General features: G+C 36.1%; 1 non-coding gene across 1 annotated transcript; it reads right to left on the bottom strand.

Moving 5' to 3' along the window:
- Nucleotides 1–293: 293 nt before the first annotated feature.
- Nucleotides 294–399, bottom strand: LOC145633304 (small nucleolar RNA R71). Its single transcript, XR_014112638.1, has one exon. It is a non-coding gene; the product is annotated as a small nucleolar RNA R71 (small nucleolar RNA).
- Nucleotides 400–11093: the final 10694 nt, after the last annotated feature.

Genomic DNA, 11093 nt, shown 5'->3' with positions numbered 1-11093 from the left:
AAAATGACTTCGAAATAAGGTTGGCAATGATCACGTTGATAGAAAGGCGACAATTTAGTGGGGCTAAACAATAAAGCCCAATAAACCATCTCAAAGAGTTCAAAAAATATTGCAACGTTATCAAAGTGAATGTCATTTCCAAGAAATCATCTGCCTCAATCTTTTTCCCTTTTCTCTCATAGGGTGTTCCTTGGAATGGTTAGAGAAGGAAGTCAAACCCAATTATCTAAGGACATGGGACAAAGTGACCAAGGAATTTCTATCCCTTTTCTATCCACAAAAGAAAATGGCGAAGGCTAGAGCTTTGATTCAAGGTTTCAAGCAAAAGTCTAGTGAAAACCTCGATGAAGCATGGGAGAGATACAAGGATTACCAAAGAGAATGTCCTCCCCACGGAATTCCTACTTACCAAATTATTCAAATCTTCTATGGTGGCCTAAGTCCTCAAGGAAAGTCATGTCTTGATGGAGGAGCCGGAGGTCCCATTATGAATGAAACGGAGGAGGAAGTGGTACACATAATTATGGACATAGTAAGGTATTATAGAGATTGGCAAGATGGTGACATGGAGTCCACTAGCCAGAGTAGTTCTTCGAAGTACTCGATTCATCATCTTAATGCCATAAACAACTTGTCCTCACAAATGAATAACTTGGGGGAGGAAATGTCCACTATCAAGGAAAAGATGGAAAGTGCTACCTCCCAAGTTTCGAATCTTCCCTCCCAATCTAAGGGGAGAGGTATGTCTTCTAATTCTTAACCTTCTCCCTCTTCTAGTAACATGCGTAGTGGTGCTTGTTTTGTGATGTTTGTGGATCGTATGATCATGATGCTTCTAATTGCCCTCATGCATGTATGGATATTTGTGATGATCAAGATGGGAATGTGAATAAGCATGTGAATTATGTGTCAAATAATAATGATTCAAGGTTTGAGAATCAAAAGAGTCAATGGAATAGGAATTGCAACAACCGTGGAAATTTTGACAATTATAACCAAGGTGGTGGTAATACAAACCAAGGGAACCAAAACTCCCGAGGTAACTATATCAACCAAGGTTATAGTAGCCAAAATCAAAACAAAAAGTATTGCAATCATAACCAAGATTATGGTAACCATAATAATGGTTATGGCCATAATCAAAATAGAGGTAATTGTAACAATCAAAATAGGGAAAATTTTCAAAACAATGCTCAAAGGGGTCCCCCACCTTGTTTTGCTCAAATGACCCAAGGTGATAATTCTTATGCTCAACCTTCTTCTTCCTCTTCTTTTAGGACTAATTTACAAGAAGTAGTTGAAAATCAAATCAAGTTGTTACACACCTAAATGTTAATGATAAGAAATTCAATGAAGTGATGACTTATAACAAGATGTTAGAGACCCAAATCACTCAACCAGCCAATACCTTAAAAGAGAATGCTAGCCCTTCTTCTTTACCCTCTCAAGGTCTTGACCCCAATTAATCAGTATATTCTATTACCACTAGAAGTGGCAAGGTGCTTGAGGAGAGAGTTTCTAATAGGAGTTAAGAGAAAGAGAAGATGAGTGATTCAAGTTAGGAAAAAGTGAGCACTATGTCAAAGAAGCAAAGTAAGGAAACCTAAGAGGAAAAGAATAGTGATGAAAAAGTGCAAGAGGAGGTGATCAAGCCCAAACTTCCACATCCCCAAAAGTTTTTGAGAAACAAGATTGATGAAAAATTTCGAAGATTTCTTTATATACTTAATGAAGTTCATCTTTCAATCCCTCTTACCGAAGCCATAACCAATAGCCTAGATACTCTAAGTTCCTTAAGGAAATCTTGAGTGATAAGAGAGAGTGTAATGAGATAAGTTCGGTGGAGGTTGGGGAATGTTGTACTGCTTTGATTCTTAATCACTACAAGAAAATAACCTTTTCATAGCGATTATTTTAACCATTTGAATCGATTGTAATTGCAACAAAAAGCTTTCCCAACGAATGGTCATTCGATACAATATCCCCCGTTGCCTTAGCCTTAAGTAGTGGTTTTCAATATCGCTGGGATTAGCCTCAATAATCGATACGAAAAAACTACATCCAATCGTGGAGATTATTGTAGTGATTACAATCGCTATAAATGTTTAACTTATTTTCTTCAAAAAAAAAAAACATGCGTATGATATTTACAAGATTCGAACATGAAACCTCAAAATCTTATATTAAATGTTTCACCAATAAGCTATGACATATTTTATGTATTCTTTGTCAAACAATATTTATAAATCTAGTGTTGAAAATGCTTTTCGTATCGATTTTTAGGATTTAGTGGCGATTGTAAATGATACGATTTCTCAAAATTATATAAATCTGTAAAAATAGTGTGGATATGTATTATTATGTTTTCCGTATCGATTTTATATGGGAAAACCATGGCGATTGTAAAATGATACGACTTCCTTAATTATTTCACAAACATACTTGCATATTGTAGCGAATGTACAATCGCTACGAAAAGACATTTTTCTTGTAGTGAATGACTTACCAAAGAAAATGAAAGATTCGGGTAATATCTCCATCCCTTGAAAAATCAATGGAAAGTTGTTCCAAAATGCTCTTTTTTATCTTGGTGCTAGTGTGAGAATCATGCCTTATTCGGTCTTTAGTAAGCTTAAGATAGGGAGCTTCTTCCAACCAACATGAATTTGTAATTGGCCGATCGATCTATTAAGTTTCCAAATGGAAGAGTTGAGGATGTTCCCCTTAAGATAGGAGAATTCACCATTTCGGTTGATTTTATTGTGCTAGAGATAGCAGAAGATGATAAATACTTATAATTCTTGGGAGACCTTTCTTAAATACTTCAAGAGCATTGATAGATGTGAAAGGAGGTCTTATTAGTTTGAGAGTTGGTAATAATAAAACTAGTTTTTAGCATAAGTCGATGCATGAATCTTTGTCTATTGTGAATGAAATTATGTGTGTAAATTCCCCACAATCTAAGGATAATGTTTGCATGATTGTTTCTTATACTAAAAAAATTCTTGAGGTTTTTGATGATGTGCCTTTGAGCGTTGAATGCAAGAAAGTTAGTGAAGAGAACAAGGTGCCTTTGAAGCTTAAGGATGAGGAGGTGACTGATATTCCTCCTTGTTTTGAGCTCTACCCTCAGGAAGACGAGGTTGATTTCAAGTGTGTTGATGGTTAGAAGAGTTCTACTAGAAAGAGTTAGAAGACAAAGAAGAAAAAGAGAGCTTTTAGAAAGAATAAAATGAAGTTGAAGCAAAATAAGCTTGTTTCAGAAGTTTCATTAAGTGAGAATTCATCAAGCAACGATGTAAAGTTTCTAAGAATTTAGGAAGAGTTTGTCCCCTCTACTACTTTGAATAAGGTGGTTTTCTTTGAACCTCCATGATTTGGAGGAAAGGTCGAGTTAAGGACCTTAAGCAAGCACTTCCCAGGAGGCAAACCCGTTTTCTAATCCTTTCTTTTAATTTTTTCGTTCTTTTTATATTTTCCCAAGATGTTCGTTTACAGGCTAAGAATTTACGCCTATTAGAGTTTTTGGATTTGAATGCGCCAACATATGCTTGGATAACATATAAATTTATTTCGTCCCTGGAAGTGATTCGAGAGAGTAGCGATGATTCTTCAAGGACGTTGACTTTCCAATTATTCAATAATGATCATCGGATTTTGGATTCTCAACTCTGTACATGCTTCCGATTTCCTTGGGTTGTGGATGAAGATCACCTTGTATATCCGACCAATGGAAATATAAGTGGTGATCATGGATATGATGAGCTAAAATGGTGGCGGAACATCATTAATGAAGGAAAGTATGAGCCGCAAACTTCAATGGCCGCATCCATTATTCATCCGGCTATGCGATACTTCATTCATATCCTCACCTATTCTCTATGTTCTAATGATTCTTTGGGTGCAATTTCTCATGAGGAATTGTGTTGGCTTTGGATAGCTGACAATGAGCAATGAAAGCTTAAGCTAGTCGATTTTACTCAACACTTGATCAATCAAATTCTTGATATTGAGACAACATTTCACTCTCGAGGAGCATTCAACTCGGGGGCATGGTCTTCTTTCTCGCCCTTTGAATTAATGACTCCTACAAAGACTTGCTTTGTGAGCTTCCGCCCATAGTTGATCCTCGCGAGAGGACTCCTTCCCACTACATCAGTATTTATGATCTTGTCAATCAAAAGTTTCTTGTGCGTACAAAGAGACAAGATCTTTTCATTAGTAAGGTCTCTCGTATTAAGGATTGGTTCTTAATTTCAAGCAAAGAGACCACCGACTGAAAGACAAAGAAGAACACACTTACTTGGAGACCCCCGAGGAGCAATTTTGATTCTTCTCTTCGGCGGAAGACAAATCATTCGAGAACCAATTTCGATGATGCTCCTTCGGCGGATTTTCAAGATTTTCCTCCGGTTAAGCGGGGAGGTACACCTATCCCTTCCTTTAATTCTTCTACTTCACTTGAGTTGTCTACTTTGCATGCCTAGATTGATTCTATTGCTAATGTTTTGTATTCTATGCCTTTGGGGCACGGTTTTTCTCTTGGTTATGATTTTAATGCTCGTCAAGTGTATGATTTGCGTGTTAGGAGGGGGAATATCGAACCGTACTTGAACTATCCGTACATCCCAGTCCAACAAGGACCAATCCCTCGATGGAAGCCCTATGACCCTTCTCGTGGACCTTGTCTTTGTTACCTTTACTGGGAAGGTCCTAATGTTCCCCCTAGTGCTATTATTGGTACCACCCCGGCCACTTACGATTATTACTGGCCCTGGTGGGTGCAATTTTACTTATGATCCTTCGAATCCTTTGCCTTTCTCGGACCCCGAGACATTTGGTAGGTGGGGCTTGTCGGGCAAGCAAATCTTTGATGACTGGTGTGACTTTTTCGAGGTTGATTGAGTTAGGAGAGAGGGTAGGTTGAGGGAAAGGCTCCCATGGAGGTGGGTGATTATGCTAGCTCTAGTCGAGTAGTTTTGGAGACCGGTGAGGGGAGTACTCATTCTACCCCTTACCATAGTGCCAAGTGATTCCATCTTGTCTACCCCACTTACTTGTTTGCTTTATATGTTTTTACCTTTATGCCTATATGCTATTAGGATTTAAGTTTAGGGGTAGTTTATTTCAAGCTTGGGGGTGTTATATGTTGTTTTTATTTGTGTGCTTCACTTCTCTCCCTTGGCTTTTATGGTTCACTCTTGGTCTCTTTTGTTTGCTAGTGTTGATCATTGTTGTGTCATGCTTCTATGTTGTTCTGTGTGGCTGATGATGGTTTCTTGATGATGGATTACATGCTTTATTAGTTCCTAATATTGTTGATTGTTCGCTTGATTATTGTGTGCTATGCTTTCTGTTTCCAGATGATTCTGCTACTGTCTTGCATTCCCATATCCTTTATCACCAGTTTCTTCGCTATAGTTTAGATGTCTCCCTTTTATTTCTTCCTTTTCTTCTCTCATAAAGTTACTAATATTCTTTTGTGTGGATATTTCTCTTTCTTTTTCTTTATCTCTCACTTTTTAGGTCCTCGGTGAGAGCACTTGACGCTTGGAATTTGGTAACAAATGTTTTGTTATCGTATATGTTCTTTCTTATCACAATAATTGGGTGAGAACTTTGTATTTTCCCTCTTTTACTTTCCTTATTGTATGCATAATTTAGGCTTAGTTTAGGAGAAGTTGAATGGTTCGAGGTTGCTTTCTTTTAACACCTTAGTATGTTTGGGGTCATTGGTGCTGTAGCCGAATGACCATTTGTTTGTCGATTGGGATATTATGTGTTTGGCTTGCTTCCTTGTGTTTTTCTATTCCTTCTTCATCTTCTTTCTTTTCTTTCTTTTTTTTCATTTTCTTCTATTTTCTTCTTGTATTTCTTTTAGCATTTTGCTATTTTTGAAACAAAAAGAAAAATTAAAATAAAATATAAAGAGTCCAATAAAAAAAGAAAAAACTATTTTTTTTCATCATTTTGAGGCAATGCTCTTATTTCTTCTTGTTTTTGCTTTTTCTTTGGACTTAGTACCGTTTGGACTTTCATTTTTGAATATTACCATTCCTAAAAGACAATGGTTCGCATAGTTTGAGAATATCTTTGGTTGACTCTAGGATAGAGTATGCTAAGGTAGTCATTTAGAACTTTTGGGACCTTAAAGCCAGATTCTATTATTTTTGAAAATTTGTAATTGCTCCCTTTTGGTGAATTTGAAACTAATAGTGAGTTTTTGCTACAATCATGTAAGGTTTCATTCTTTTCTATCCTTGTACATATCTTAAATTTCTTGAGCGGCGCATGGATACTTGGCTATTGTATGCTTGATCTAGAATTTGACTTTCATCTCCTGAGATCGCAATCGAGCCATGTAGGAAGGACAAAGGCATCTTTTCGAGGTGGTAAATTTTACTTTTCTAGGATAGTTTTCTATTCTTTGTTTTGGGTTTTCATTTTCCTAATTTCTAACCATTTGAGCCTTATACCTTTCTTTTCAAGCCACATTTGTAGCTTTTGAGCCTTTTGTTTTATTCGTGTTCACATCATTAGTTTTTGTGAAGCATTTGGTCTCTATTGTTGGAGTTTTGGTGGATGCAAATGATTGTTTGGTTCTCATAATAAAAGCATGTTTATGTTGTAAATATTTTGTGAATAAAAAGCAAATGCAATGTTAAAAAAGCCGTCCATAGTTAAAAGAGGCGAGGACAATGAAATAATAAAAAAAATGAGAAAAAGCAAAGCAAATTCAAAAAGTTTTGGCAAAATTGAAAAAAGTGAAAATGAGAAAATTCAAAAAATATTTTGATGTAAGTGTCTTTCTCCCTATTTTATGCATTGAGGACAATGCTTTGTTCAAGCTTGGGGGGAAGCGTTCTTACGGTTTTTGTACATATGTTTGTGATTTTTGCTTTGAATAAGTTTGGGGGTGTTGGTGTTTTTGTTTGGTGATTACTTGGTTTTGGTGTTGAGATTTGGCCAATCTTTGCTTCACCATTTAGGTAAACCACCAAATTTTAAATTTTAGCCTACCCTCACCCTTTTCGCCTATACATTACAACCCTTTCCAAGACCTTTTGACCTTTGATGTTGAGTCACAAGTCAGTGGATGGAGATGTAGGTCAAGCTTATAGAGCGGTATGCAATAGTCCAGATGTCGAGTAGTCTCAAATCTCTTTCTTTTTCCGGTTCCATCGAGGAACCATTGAGATGCTCAATAAAGGTAGATTTGAAGCTAATTAGGAGAATGTGCTAAAAATGTTTTGATATGAAAACGAATTGTATCCTTATAGTTCTCTATGCTTAGCATGTTCTGTGTTGCAATCAACCTTAGATATCTCGGAACGTGCCTAACCTTGTTTGTTTAGAAAGCTTGGTATCTACTTGTGTTTTGTCTACTTGCAAAAGCCCATTGTGAGAGCGTTTTTCTTCCTTTTGGTTTTAACTTTTTTTTTCTCCTTTTTTGTGCTTTGCCTCATTTTACTTAGGAGTTATGGGTTATTCTCTTAGGAAACCCTTACGAGAGTATTACTCGTCCTCTAGAGCGATCTAAGGGTTTAAATGGCTTGTCTTTGGTTGCTAAAATTGACCGTGATTCCTACAAAAGTGAGTTCGTTAGAGTATATTCTCATATTCATTAGTTTCTTGTTTATTTCTTTGCTTAAATAATGGCATCATCTTTCCTTAGGTTTGATCTTGTTTTGCTTAAGAACGAGCAAAAGTTTAGCTTGAGGGAATTTGATGAGTGTCATTAATGGCGCTCAATAGAGTAGCTTTTTGTTCGTTTTTCTATATTTTCTTGCTTATTTTCATATGACTTTTCTAGTTTTCTTTTATTTTCCATCTTTAAAACTCATTTTGGTTTTTCGTTTACTTTTATCAGTTTTTCATGATTTTTAGTTTTAATTTTCTACTTTAGTTTAAGTTTTAAATCATTTTGCTTTCTCCCTTATTTTTACTTAAATTTTTGTAGGTGAAATTTCAAAAATTTATTTGTCTCGCTCTCACGGTTAAGCTCTCATTGATTCCAGTTCATGGACACGTGAATATTTGATGATCAAGGGCTGCCCTCCTCACGGGGCATCATCATGAGAGCACTGACGATAAGGATACACGAGGGCGCTAGGAGCAAGACTTCACGCAAGGGACTACGAGCAAGCAAGAGGACTCGTGCACGCCGCTGACAAGAGGAAAATGTAGGTCGTTTTCTACCCTTTCCTAGAGCCAAACTAAATTTGTAAACACTCAACCAACCTAATACGAGTATATGGTAAGTCAAGGGTCGAACCCAAAGGAATGAGTAGGTGCAAGCTATAGCCTATTTCAAGCTACTTCGAAGAATGTAAATGGTTATGGTTGGTAACTAAGGTATCAAGAAACTAGATAAATCGAGAAATTCAATATGCTAAACACTGGGGATATACGTTCCTCATGCAAGCTCAATGAATATGCTATTTGATAGATCACTCAATCGATTCAAACATTACAAGGGACAAACAATAGTTGCAATCAAAGGAATCCAAAAGCTATCTCCTATAAGCAAAGCTAGGGTTCACTATGAATGGCTAACAAGAAAAATCACAATCAAATTCAATCAATTAAAGCAATTCTCAAATCAAGGGTTCATATCATTGAAATTTGCAATGCAATCTAGATTAATCTTATAGGTTGATCACTCATAATCTAATTAATCACATGCATATCTATGTCAACCAATTTAATTGCAACAATTCAATCAATCAATGATCATAACCTAGAAAAAATCGTCAATCAAGAATGCTTCCCCTTCTCCCTAGCAACCAATCTACTCACGAATCATGGTGAAATTGGAAGACAAAACAAATTCAATCACAAACATATTCATTTCAAGTTTAATAAAGAAGGAATTCAATCATTCAACAATTTATCAAACCTAAACCAATATTCAAATCAAACATTCAAGCATTAAAGGAAATTACAATAAAAGTAAAGTCAAAGGAAAGAAAACTCACAAAATTTAATTGATATGAAGAAGAAATCCAAACTTGATTGAAGCAATGTTGTAATACAAATCAAAATCCAAGAATTTCTATCTCTACTTTCTCTCTAACTTCTCTCAAGTTTCTCTCTCTCAAAACTAAGCAAATGAAAATTATCTAAAAGTTATCTTTTCAGAGGAAATGTATGAGTATACAAAGACAAAGAATAAAAACTTATCGGTCACGCTCTCTCCAAGAACTCCCGCGGTCGCGAAAAAATAGGTACGAAACTGTAGGCGTCGTTAGAAGTGTGCCTACGTTAAAGCATGTGTGAATATGCTTGGCACTCATAGGAAGTGGGAATTGACATAATACGATTAGGGACAAGGAAAGTAGGGAGCCGCCAACAAGTTTTTAAGGAACTTGTAAACCGTTCATGGATCATAAAAGGCAACCACGATAAAGGGACAACAAAGGCAACAACGATTGACCCGTGAAGGTTACACCCCATTCATAATCCATGAGAATACTAACTCCATATGGTTCGGAACCACGAAAGGAGGATCGGGGATGATGGTACGAAGTGAGTTATGGAGTCACATTCGCCCGTATTGGCCTCTACTCGATTCTTATAGTGAAAAGTTATTCCTCCGATCTCAAAGGCATACAAACAGAGATTCAATTCGTTCCAAACTATTATTAAGATAAATTGGTTGAATATTTATGCAACACATAATTCTAAAACATTGTGATCACTTGAATTAATTAACAGATTAAAAAGGAACCTAAACCGGTTGTCCAAATTATATTATTAGGCGTGATTTTCAATTACATATTCCCTTTAAACATGCAATATGGTGATCAATAAATATAGTAAAATAAGCATTAATATTGGAAGCAATTTAACAATAATAGAGTTAGTCAAATCAAATATAAAATAACCTAATCATGCTACTAGCAATATTAAAATAAAATAAGAGTAATTAAATTAGTTAATTACTCACATTTCGCGCGTTCCTTTAAATTGCTACATCATGAATAAATTGTTAGTAACTTCAATAAAAATAAATCAAATGAAAATAAAATTAAATAAATGTAGATTTGATTTGGTCCAAACCCTCAAACAGTTCTACCTTTCACGTCTTGGCTTTAGGACAGAACCACGAGTAAAGTATGCACTCTTGGGAGTGCTTGAAGAAGGAATTTTGAAAGAAGAAAGGTATGCTAGTGTTTAGGCTAGAGCATAGAAGAGAGAAAAATAGAGAATTAATTGATGCCCCGTACATCAGAAATGAGGGGGTATTTATAGAAAAAATATGCTGATGGAACACAAGGAACCCTAAAAAGATAAAATCCCTAAAAAGTATGTCGTGACACGGCAAAGTGTACCGTGACACGGGAAATCCCACCAACAGACGGGAAACATTCCCGTAACACGATGTACTTTTGTGTGACGCGGGATATATATGCTGAACGGGAAAGAAAACGCGTTAAGGGTTTACACGGAAAGGACACAGAAACCCCCGTGTCACGACAAGTGTCCCGTGTCACGGGGAACCCCACCGTCAGACGGGAAAGTTTCCCGTGACACGGTGGACAGTTGCCGTGACGCGGGAGTTTTCAGTCCACTTTTCCGTCTAAATTCATTTTTAACCCTAATTTCGTTAAGCATTTTAAATGCCGATTGATAATTTCGGGCCTTTTTCTGATTTATTATTATTTGGGCTAAAATAAGAATTAAGTAAATAAAAATAAATAAAAAGTTTGGGCCAAAATAAATAATAATAATAAAAAAGTAAAATAAGTTTGGGATGAAATTAAAACTATGCTTTGACCAAACATCAAGACTAACCCATGGACTATTCAAAAATTGAATTAAATATGATTTTTTTTAAGCACTCTCGGGATTAAATACTGAACCCGACCAATAGTGACGGTGAAAGGTTGTTCATCATCGGGTTTTGTTTTGGGGAGATATTTTTAGGTGTCTACAGAAGCCCCCACTTTGACTGAGTTTGTAGAACCGTCAGTTTCGAAAACGATAGTCAAAGTAGCCGATAAGGACGGAGAATGATTTAAGACGTTCTGCGATCCTAAACCACTCTGTATACGCCGATACCTGCAGAAAAATGTTAATTCCACAGATAA

This window comes from Chenopodium album, chromosome 5 (genome assembly GCF_948465745.1).
Source record: "Chenopodium album chromosome 5, dcCheAlbu1.1, whole genome shotgun sequence".
Taxonomy (NCBI): domain Eukaryota; kingdom Viridiplantae; phylum Streptophyta; class Magnoliopsida; order Caryophyllales; family Amaranthaceae; genus Chenopodium; species Chenopodium album.
Note: the sequence above shows the minus strand (reverse complement) of the source record. Positions and strands in the feature narration are given on the sequence as shown.